The following is an 11,461-nucleotide window of genomic DNA, read 5'->3' as shown; positions in this document are numbered from 1 at the left end:
CTGACAGGAAACAACTGAGTTCCGTCTTGTTGATATTATTCTAAAGCGAGTTATTACAAAGAGGGGAAGTGGGACGACAAACGATTGGAGTCCAATGAGCCACGTCCTAACACTGATCCTGCTAATGCCACAAATGCCCCAATGACAGTGACAATGAGCGACCGTCCACACTGGGGGGATCATCCCCATTAGCCGTCATTGTGCCTGAGTCCGTCTCAACATTCCTCCCGTAGGCTGGGTGTGAAGGGGTGATAGGCTATCCTAAATGTGACGAATTAGGGGCTAGCGGGTAAACAGAGGCAACCAAAATGTTATTGTTGGCCTCTACAGTAGGATCTAATGGGGGATTCACGATAAGAATAAAGACTAGAGCATGTGTGTTCCAGTTTATGGATGACTACATCGAAGGGCATTCTTTCCAAAGCGAGGGGACTAAAAGACGGACGCCACCAACTGCTGGTGGGATCCCAGTTGATGCAAAATGCTCAAGAGCGTGAAGCAACCTAATCGCCATTGCTGATGTGTGTTTGTGATGTGACGTTTTCCCAGCCCATCTGGAGCCGTAATAGTCCGGTCGGTTGACCTCTGTCATGAAAAGAGGGACTGTCTGTAACCATGACGCAACGACAGCAGGCATTACTTTTGACTGACAGGATTTGGATTGCACTATTTATGGGAGAAAAATACACAAACGGTTCAATAATTTGTTGAATAGTGATGATTGAACATACTTTGGTTGCTCATTTTAATGCATTATTTGATCTGGATACACGCAGTTTCAGCGATATCCCATTCACTTTACGCAATGTATCATCTTTAGCTAACGGGTTAATCAACATTTATTTTACACAGGCTTTTCAGAAGATTTGACATCTTTTTTACAAAAAAAATCCACCATTTGAATTTGAGTTGATCTGAAATGCACCATTAAATCATAGCAATAGGGCTGGTTTCACATCTAACTAGCTGATTTTAGCAAAGGCGTTCAGGTGTAGTGTTTGGTGGATGTATGCAAAACCTATATTTTTGGAGCAACCTTTGAATTTTAATCATCCATCCAAACTCATTTGCCTCTAGAATCTGCTATTAGACATTAATCTATCTCAAAAAGCAACATGCATGGGATATGCCGGTGAAAAGCAGACTAAAACAGACTATGACATAAATTCCAGTATTTCCGAGGTGTTTGGCAGGCATGACATCACATCTCTTCCATCCGAACACAAAGAGGACTTTGAGAGGCGCCGTCGACAACGGTGGGCAAAACAGGTTCGCCACCATACATCAACAATTAAAAAAACAAAAAAAAAGAAAGACCCCTTCTAAATAACATGGAAAGTGGAGATGAGAGCCAAAGTGGTTCACAAGCAGCTGAATCCAGTTAACGCCTGGAAAAAATTATAGAAACATTTGACAGGGAAAAGAGGGGGGGGGGGAACACACCGACGCATGACAATTTGGAGGGGTGTGTGCATATGTGATGACAGCTGAGGGGGGGTACACGCACTCGGAGAAACAACATTCTTTCTCACAGCGTGACTCGATGTCGACATGAACTCCTAGCTTGTCTATTTTTTTGATACAGGGAGTCTGGAAACAACTGGGTGTTTGTGTGTGAGTCCTAACCTGTCAGCTTTACCTTATTAAAATGTCATTGACTCCTAAACTGCATATTTATGCAGCGTTAACCAGCGCCTGATGGCAGAGCTCGCATATAGTTTCGCTCTGGCTGGCGGGCTGAGTCAGACAGACTGTGTCACCCAGAGATAAGCTTTATTACACAATGTATGCTCAGGGTCTGTTTGATTGATGCTTCTCCATTATTATTATGTTCGGGCGAGGTAATGTATTCCAAACTCCCCATAAAAGACCAGTTCTAAATTAGCCGTGTCAAATTGTGGGGCATAAGAGTCGGCCATATCTCGACTATCTATACATCGAAATTGAGTTTGCGCTGAGATTGTGTGGGGGTAGCAACACGCTCAGCAAACCCTGGATTTATTTTCCATTAAGTGTGAAATTTCTGTCTCTATTTAAAATAGACTTTCAGTCCAAACAGAAGCACTACGTTGATTAAAGAAGAGCTTGGGGTTCTCTTTGCCGGCTAAGGCTAGTCAGAAAGAAGTACCTCATGCTTCTCACTAATGTCAATTTATTGTTTTCAGGTGCTTAGCGTCTGAATCACACCTTTAATAAGAGCCCGCAGAGCATTGGGACTGATTGCCCTCATGCATCTGCATTCTCCATCCTCATTCCGTATGGAGGGGGAGTTGACGCAACCTTGGCCGGACTTTCATTTTATCACTCTCTGTCATTCCACAAGCGATAAAAGAAGACATGAAAGGTTGCGTTACGACACCATGTTTTATTCTCACCCCACCCCACCCCCCACCCCCCACCTCTCTCTGGCAGCTCATCAGAGTGAGAAGGGGGTCGCTTCTTTTGTCGGTCACACTTTATGGGAAGGTGTGCGAGTGGAATATAACACTTTGACCAGGTTGTGAATTGAAAAGATTGATAAAACGTAAGCGCCGTCGCACATGCGCAAACGCTGCACCTTTAGCCCATGTGGGCTGAGAGGGCGGTGTGTTTTGGGGTAAGGAAGGCCGCGCTCCTGGGAAACATCCACATAGCTAACGGTTAGCCCAGATGTGGCTGTGTTTGTCAGAGCGGACACATCTGTCTCGGCTCTGCGTTGAGTGTGCGTGGGTGTCTCCATGTGTTTCGCCGTGTGTAAATATCTGTGTGTGTGTGTGTGTGTGTGTTACGTTCCCAGAATATGCAGCTGTGTATACGCGTCTGCCCATGTGTACACTATTTGTCTGCATCCTAGCTGGTGCTGATGAATCTCGGTTAATGTTCTGCAGCACAAGGACTCTCATCCCTTAATAGCTTTAGCAGTCCCGCCCCGTGAACGCCGAATGGCCCACCTGACTTTAGCAAAGGTCTCGGGTATAGTGACAGTTGAGCAACATTTTGCGGCCTTGATGGTTTTATTTACTCTGCACTGATTAACTTTAAGTGACTTTGTAGTAAAGATAGAAGTTTTAAAAGTTTGCACGAACCCAATTGGCGTCTTGTGGAATTCAAACCAATAAGAAAACATGAATGCAGAATCCTGTCGTCATTTTCCATGTTTATTCTTTCTTCTTTTTACATTTAGATTGCAACGTGCAACTTCTTTTTTGCTTTAAACACTGCAACGTGTCCGTTAATCCCTCTGTTTAGCCTTAAATATGACTAACAGCAGAGGAGACCAGAGTTGTGTACATCATCGCCTTTTCAACAGCTTAGTTCTTTTACTGGGCAGCTGTGGTGGCGTGCTACATTTTCCCATGCATCTCTGTGCATCGGAGGTTTCTGCTGTTAACATAAATTTGGTGGACATCAGTAAGTGACACCACACCCATGCGTGGATGTGTATGTGTCGCTAACAGAAGGACGGTGACATCATGCATCGGTTCTTGGACGCGACACCGACGACGTCACCGCTGGAATACAGTCACACCGACTCGGGTTTACTTGAGGGACACGCGTCAGGGAACGGAATCGAGGGAGTCCGGATCTCTATTCTTTCAAGACTATGATTTGAGTTGTAATCTTATTTGTTTGTCGCAAATTCCTAAAGTCTAATTTGAGCAAACCTTTGCACAACTTAATGCACACACAAATGTGTGGTTCTAGAGGGATTTGAACCTAACATGTTTTGCCTCCAAGTCTTTTGCTATCACCGAGGCTGATTTGGACTGAAGTTGGGGTGATGTGAAAAAAAAAATTTCCACCTTCTTTCAGCTTGTTGTATTTCTCTTTGGAATAGCGATTAAGTTTAGCATAACTGCAGGGATAACTGTTGACCCAACACCCCTTTTCACTTTTGCCTAAAGTCCGTCGAGGCTCTGGAGGGTTCTGTTTAGTCTACAACATCATGATTATCTTCGCAATAAGCATGAAGTAAATTTCACTTAGTGAAAATGCGTGTCCGCCCTGTGGTTCTGATCCACTCCAAAAATTTTAAGGGGCTCTTCTTCAGCCAAACATACTCCCTGCAACCAAATTGGGCCAGCAGTTCCTCCATAAGACGAACAGACAAACAAACCGGACTGAGGACATGACCTCTTCGCTCTTTTGTGGGGGTGATAAAATAAAACCCCTCATACCCTGGGTTTGTCCTTTTAAAGGACTCACAACACTAATATTCATTCCAGAAAAGACACAAATAATTTCCCTGAACCGTTGCTTTTAATTTATTTCACATTTTCTAGGTTGAACGATTCATCTCCACATCGGTGGTGTTTGCATTTTATCTTTCGGTCGTCCAGAATCTCTTTTTCTTGCATAAGACTGAAGGCTGACGAAGCAAATCTATACCACACTTAAAAAAAAAAATCCAACCTTTACCTGAAACCTGTTTTTGAAGAGTCGTGATGAAATTACGTCTTCTGTAAAAGGAGCAATTATAGAGTTTTCATATCCAGCATAACTAAAGGCCGGGTGTGTGTGGAGCTACTACTTTAGCTGCACAGACAACAGCTGTTATATTTTCCCAGCAAAAACAATGATTACGAGGCAGAGACTGCGATGGGTTTTAGAAAGAGACACACAGTTGCAGAAATATGTAAACATAAGCCCGTCGCTGCCTTTTGATAGCGTGCAACTGCTAACAAGGTATCATCCGCACTTCGGCTGTTCCAGGCGAGTCATCCGAGGCAGAAATTTAATCAAGAGCTCCGGTGGCGTCTTAGAAAAGTCGGTAAATATCTGAGGGCTCAGATTATTTCAGGAGACACGGCAATATGCGGCGCTGACGTTAACAAATAGTCTTCATTACAAATTTTCCATCTGACCAGGCAAGATGTTCTCTGATGTAAATATTGGAGGTTAGATCCTCTGCTGTGCATGAGATTAAGAAGAAACCTTATCGGCGGTGAGGGACGGCTGGTTTATCCTCCGATTGACAGAGAAAAATCACCTCCAACCATAATTTCCTAATCAGCCCTGTTCAGCATTGTAATATTAAAACTGTACTTGATGATTTAGAGCCCGAAACTTGTATAATCTGATCAAATGTGACATCATGATCAAATAATTGCCTTGAAGCTGTTGTTTTAATCATTAAGGGGTTACTTACTGTCTGTTGCTTGCAGTTACGAACAACTCTGAACAAATTGCTTGGCGGTGACATCACCTGTCAAAAGGATCGCTTTACTGTTACCCCAAATTTACTCAAACACGCCTCACGTCACCTCGGTTCTTTGTGACCTTTCTGACGGGGAGGGCTGATCTCAGGTGAATTTTTTTAAAAAAGAAAAGAAAACCTTTCAATCTGACAGCCATAAAGGTTTGAGATAATGTCACGGCGCAACCCATCGATGGTCGGCAAAAAAGATGGATTGCCTGTGGGATAAAATGTAAGGAGATCAATCTCTTTCTAGTCATTTCAAGCATCCATTTGTCATTAGCAATGGAGCCCTCTCCAGAGGTAAGGCAATATCCGCCATATCCAGCACCGCAGCCCTCTCTATCACTGCATCTCCGCTCATATACCCTTTAGGGAGTTCATTAATGGGAAGAAAGGGTGGGCTAGGATCTCCAAAAAACAGTCCGTCTCCATACATCATGTCAGAGTTTTCCGATTCTGACAGCGGCTGCCACTTTCATCGGCGGCTTTGAGTTATTCTTACTTTGCACAATAATCACACAGACCGGGGGTCTTGTTTGTTTTGGACGACGTTTCTCGCTCTCACATGTCCATCAGTGTCGAACCTGTGTATGTGTGTGTGTGTGTGTGTGTGTGTGTGTGTGTGTGTGTGTGGGGAGGGTGAAGACCACACGGAGCTCATCTGCAGGTTGAGGGTTTTCCGAGGTGGCGTGGATTGATATCGATTGCAAGGAAAACAGGTGAGAGGGACGAAAAGACATCGCCGGCGCTCACTGTGTTAAGTCGCACTCCGAAAAGCTGCTTTTAAATGGATGTGATTTCTATGATATCATCAAAGAACTGACTTGAATCCCAGTTGTGGTTGTGCAACATGTCTAAAAACCACAACATCACATATTCAGTGCTATAGCTAATATAATCTCCATATGGTCTGCGGTTCTGTATTTTGTCAATTATTTGACACGAAACATGGTCATTTGCCAAAATAAAGACTAGCTGCTCCGCATGTACTGCGCTACATCGGGCAAAGGCTATTCCCTGGAAAACGAGCACCACAGAAACATCATAGTCTTATTGCAGCCATGCGGAAAGAAATACGCGATTCAACAAATGGTTCCTTTAATCGGTTCCGCTTGAGCTCCGTCGTTGCATTACAACAGCAAACAGCATGAAGATATTGCGGCCAGATTGCAGGCCTGTAACCCTCCGTACCGCACAATTTCAGGCTCAGTTAGCAACACAGCTAATTCGAACTCACAGTTTGAGGATCTGTGCATTATCCTGCCCGGTGGTAGCTAAAACAACTCCGAGCCCGGCTGTCGTCTTTGAGCGTACGAGCAGATGCTTATCTGCAGGAAATGGCAGATCAGACTTCCACATATTGCTTTTTAATGAACCACAGCATGCCGCTGTCCAGCCGGGCTTCTAATTGGCTCACGCGTGATTCATCATCGGCAGCAGTCACCCGAACGCCAATATCTACCCCGTATCACCGACGACATCTCCACATTTTGGCCTCATCCCAGAAAAGGTCGAAAGGTCAACGTGGCATTTATTTGTTTTCTGCACTTTGTGGTTCTTTTGTTTTTTTTCGTGAAGTGATGCTATCACTGTTTCCTGCTGCCTGGTTGAGTCACGCCTCCGGACAGAAAGGCTTTTATTAATGCCCCCCCCCCCCCCCAGCAGTGTGAACATGTCAAAGTATTCTGAGACGAGGTCATTCCTGAACATATGTCACCCCAGAAGTGACTCTTATTTTTTATTTCTATGAGATTTCTGATGAAAATCCAATGATTTTGCTGAGGTTTGTTTAGTTTACTGGCCACCGTCACCCCCTCAAACAAACCAGTCACATTAGCTAAACTTATTAATTTAAATTCTCTTCGATTTAAATTGAATATTTATGTGCTTCTATAGAAACATGTTAAAAAAAAGTCAAAACAATCCAGATTGGTAGTGCCATGCCCAGATTTCCCAGAATGCAGCTTGACTCAAAGTCACCACGATCGGTGCCAAACGCATTTGGAAATTAATTTGGTCAATTGTTCTCTTGTTTGTGATAAAACGTAACCAGCCATACGTGACATTAACCTTTTTTGTGACCGCACCAGCTTCCCTTTAAACCTGATTATGGGCCTGCAGAGATGGACGCACATCCACACAACCTTTCAAACCCCCCTGCCCCTCCCTCTCTTCATCCCTCCTCCTGCCTCTCCCATCATCAGCTGCATCCTGCTGCCTCTCCGAGGAAGGAATGCGACACCAACACGCCACACACAAGCCTCAGACACAACAGCACACACTTCGGCATCACACACTCGCAACATGGAGGTTAGTTCACCCTTTGTAGGATGATATAAAATTACATTTCAAGGCAATGTGGCTTCTCCTTTAAAAACTAAATCATGTGCAAACTATACATCTAAATTAAATCTTAATTATGACCAAACTTCTCCTCTGCTATAATAAAACACCAGCAAACACAAATATGTAGATAAAGCCTTGATAAACAGAATTCAGACTGTTTTTACTTTGACTTTCCCACTTCAGTCGAGCATTAATCTGATTAAGAGCAGAATTTATTTGTATTTCCGCGCTCAATAGAAACCCTTCCTGTCGAGCAACAGGCCTGCCGGCGATGCAGAAGAACCCGACCTCGCTGAATAGTCGACAGCTGTGTATATAGAACGAGTACATCTCCTCTAACAATAAAGAAAATACCTTATTTCTGTGAGACACTCAGTCACCGTTCACACACCGTACATGTTCAAGAATGTGAGACTGAAATGTTGATCCAGTCAGTACGATAAACAAGTTGTTTACCAAGAAGGGATTTCATTTTTAATTCCACTTTGATGTAAATTGGTCTTCCATGTTTCTAACATCGGTTTGAATCGCATTACCACCATCTGGGTGGTTGATATCATCCTGTATATTTTATTTATATTTTTGGGCAAAGTCATTTGGATTTTACTTAAAATGAAATGGTTTTAGGAGATGAATTACTGGAGCCAAAGAGGCGCCCAGCGTGTGTGTGGAAATTTGCAACGCTGAACTTAGTTCAGGCATGGAACATGTCATAAATTACAGCCATAAAAATTACAATTTTTACATGTGCACATTTTTTTTTAACCAGCTGCATTTGTTCCTAATCATACATTCCACATGTTATACTTTTTTGTTAATATTTTAACATCAAGCATAAATTTTATTTACTTATTGAAGAGAACTAAAGTTGAACATTGTTCTAATAATAAAAAACACACAATAAGGAGAATTTGTCCGCTGTGGATTTCAGGTCGGGCCACGTCAAGTCGTAATTTTAGCAGTAAAGGTGTCTCCTCCAAACTGACAGCTCCCAAACCTCAGTTCATAAACCTGTCCAGAGATTATGTGCACGGCTCAGACACACAGTCTAACTACTTGGCCTGGCTCGGTAATGGAAACAGTTTCTGCATGACTGTTTCACTGTCGATGGTGCGTTTGAGAGCACTAACGCACAAATGTACGCACGGTTTATACATCTCCGTTGAAACGTGAAACAACAATCACGCGCAGATAATTCAACTGTTCCATATTTGGTTTAGCCTTAGAACTTTGTTTGCTTTCCCATGGCATATCCTGAGAATATAGTCACCATGTAAAATAAAAGCATGATTATATTCAAAGGATGCTCAGCAGTTGGTTCTAACTTTAACCCTGAATCAAAGATGCCCAAAAGGCTGCGTCAGGCGCTGCAATTTGGATAAACGGTGAAGATGAAAGCCGAATTGCGTTTTTACATGCCTTCTAGACTGCTTGCACATTTTTCTAAAAGCACTGATGTCTGGGTGTGTAATTACACACTAAATACTGTTTTTTTTTTTTCTTTCTTCTCAAAGCAAGTACTGTATGTGTCGCTGCGCAAACATACAATCTGGCTGAAAATGGGTGCAATTGCCCAAAAGGCGCGCCCCAGATTTGAAGTACCTATACTCAGACGCCACTGATGACAACAGTGCCATTAGATTAATCAATGGTCTTCATCAGGAGCCCTTCGTCACAAATGTCCATGAGTCATAAGCGCTCGTTTTCTCAGGGAGTTTCATTTAGATCTTTTTGAGTGGCCCGGAGGACTGCAATCAGAACGAGACTAAACACATTTACTGGAAAACTGGCCTGATGTACTCTAGAGATGCTTTCGCTTTACATAAGCATTTCCATTTTATGCTCTTTATATTACTTTTCTGAAACATGTCAAAGGAAAAATACCTTTTAGTCACTACCTATTTAAAAAAAACAACAACATTTAGAGCAAACTAAAGGAGTTCAAACAACAGTACAACAATTTAGAGAATATGGTGACACTTAAGAGTGTTCGTACTTTTGCTTTTTACACTTCAAAGGCATTTTGCTCACATTGTAGGAGTTGCAAACCTTCAACATAGTATTATAATGTAGGACTTAACTTTAATGGAAATATTTTTACATAGCAAAATGACATACTGTAATAATATAATACAATAGGTATACTGACTAAAATGAGAATTTTCACTTTACTTTAGGGAGTAATCTGAATACTTCATCCTCCTTAACGCACTCAGCATGACTTGGAAAGCGTTGCCTCTGCCGAAGGAGAAGTGGGATCATTTTGATTTAGGAGACTTTGCAGGACCCCAATGCAGATTTTATCCTGTGGTATTACATGTTTTACTTGAGCACTTCTTCCACCACTTTGTAAAACTATCCACCCTTCCACTAAAGAACTGTTTGAGCAGAGAAGTCATAAAAAATTCAACGGTGTTTTATGTGGAGTATTTTTTTCAATAGGATTCTCTCTTTTCACATTAATCACGTTTGACCCTCAGATTTCATTTGACTAACAGGTTTGAAACCTCGTCAGTTTCCTTGATGGACTGAGTAAATATGTAAATAAATAAAGCAATTTTAAATTCTTCAGTTTATCACCAGTAAAAAAAAAAAAAAAATCCAGCATCATTATTCAACTGGTATTTGTGAAGAAACCGAGTGTGAAGTCATTTGACCTCAGTGAATGCTGAGTGTCATCACAGTTGGTCTGAGGGGGGATGAGCATCCCTCCAGTGTCGGGGCGACAGAGAAAAGACACGGGTGTGATTTGTTAAATGTGAGACACTCCCCAGTATTGTTTCTGCAACACGGGGTGACATCTGGCACTGGCAATAAGGCCCAGTGTTGAGGTCTCCATCCTCTTTCTCGAGCAGTGAGCTGTGCAGCATTGAAGCACTGCCTGCACATTCTCATGCTAATAACCCGAAAGGCAGGAGCAGATGTGAAACATTTGGTTCTGTTCTTGTTCACTTGTAAAGAAATAATGTGCTCCGATATCATATTATTTCACTTTTTTTTGTTCTTTTGTGTCATAAAAAGGAGTTGGTGGCAGAGGATACCTTCTTAGGTGGCCTGAGCCGAGCATGAGTGACGGAGAAATGACCCCCCCGGGTGTTTTCAACATGGAGAAGAATCGTTTTGGTGCCTTCAAATAGTCTGTTAAAGAGGAAAAACTAGAGATGTTGCATTTAGAATTTGGCTTTGGTGAGTGATTTTGGTTTTTGACATGTCTTAGCATGAGTTTTAGCATTCTTGTATGGACTGTATTTGTCTCGTTGTGGATTATTGTGCGTTTGACTGTGTTCATTTCAATGAATCCCTGCAGCAATTTTCATTTTCAGATTATTTTAAATTCATTTTACAGTGAAAAATAATCAAGGAAATGTTCAAAAACCTACTTAAATTAAAGTGAAAATGAGTGAAAGGAACTTAAGTAAAAGTGCTAATTACACAGGCAAGTTTTATTTAGTCTGACTGAATGAAACTAACGGTGTTAAGAGAGGTTTAACGAATCATTTTCATCTAAACACATGATGTGGACTTTATTGTCATAGCTGGAAGGGAGATGTTGTGAAGGTGGTTTAGTCACAAAAGAAGAAAAGAAACTTATTTCAGGGGGTCAAATAAAAACACCCGAGTGAGGCAAAAATTCCCTCAAAGAAAATTTATTTTGCACTATTTGTCACAATGACAGAAATATTATTATCACAGATATACACTGAAAGATCGGAATTTTATTTTACAATCATATCATATATCTAGATCAACACCTATAGCAACAAAGCAGAAAAGTTTCTTTCCCAGTTTGATAACTTTTTTTTTATCACAATTTCTTTCTAGCTAATTTTTGAGAGAGTGAAAAGACAGTTGAGAACGACTGATTTTTTTCTTTAAGAGTGACTTTTTAAAAAAAAAATAAAAAAAGAAATTCAAATAGTAACTCTTTGTAAAATA

The sequence above is a fragment of the Antennarius striatus genome, chromosome 21 (assembly GCF_040054535.1).
Source record: "Antennarius striatus isolate MH-2024 chromosome 21, ASM4005453v1, whole genome shotgun sequence".
In the NCBI taxonomy this organism is placed as follows: Eukaryota; Metazoa; Chordata; class Actinopteri; order Lophiiformes; family Antennariidae; genus Antennarius; species Antennarius striatus.
Note: the sequence above shows the minus strand (reverse complement) of the source record.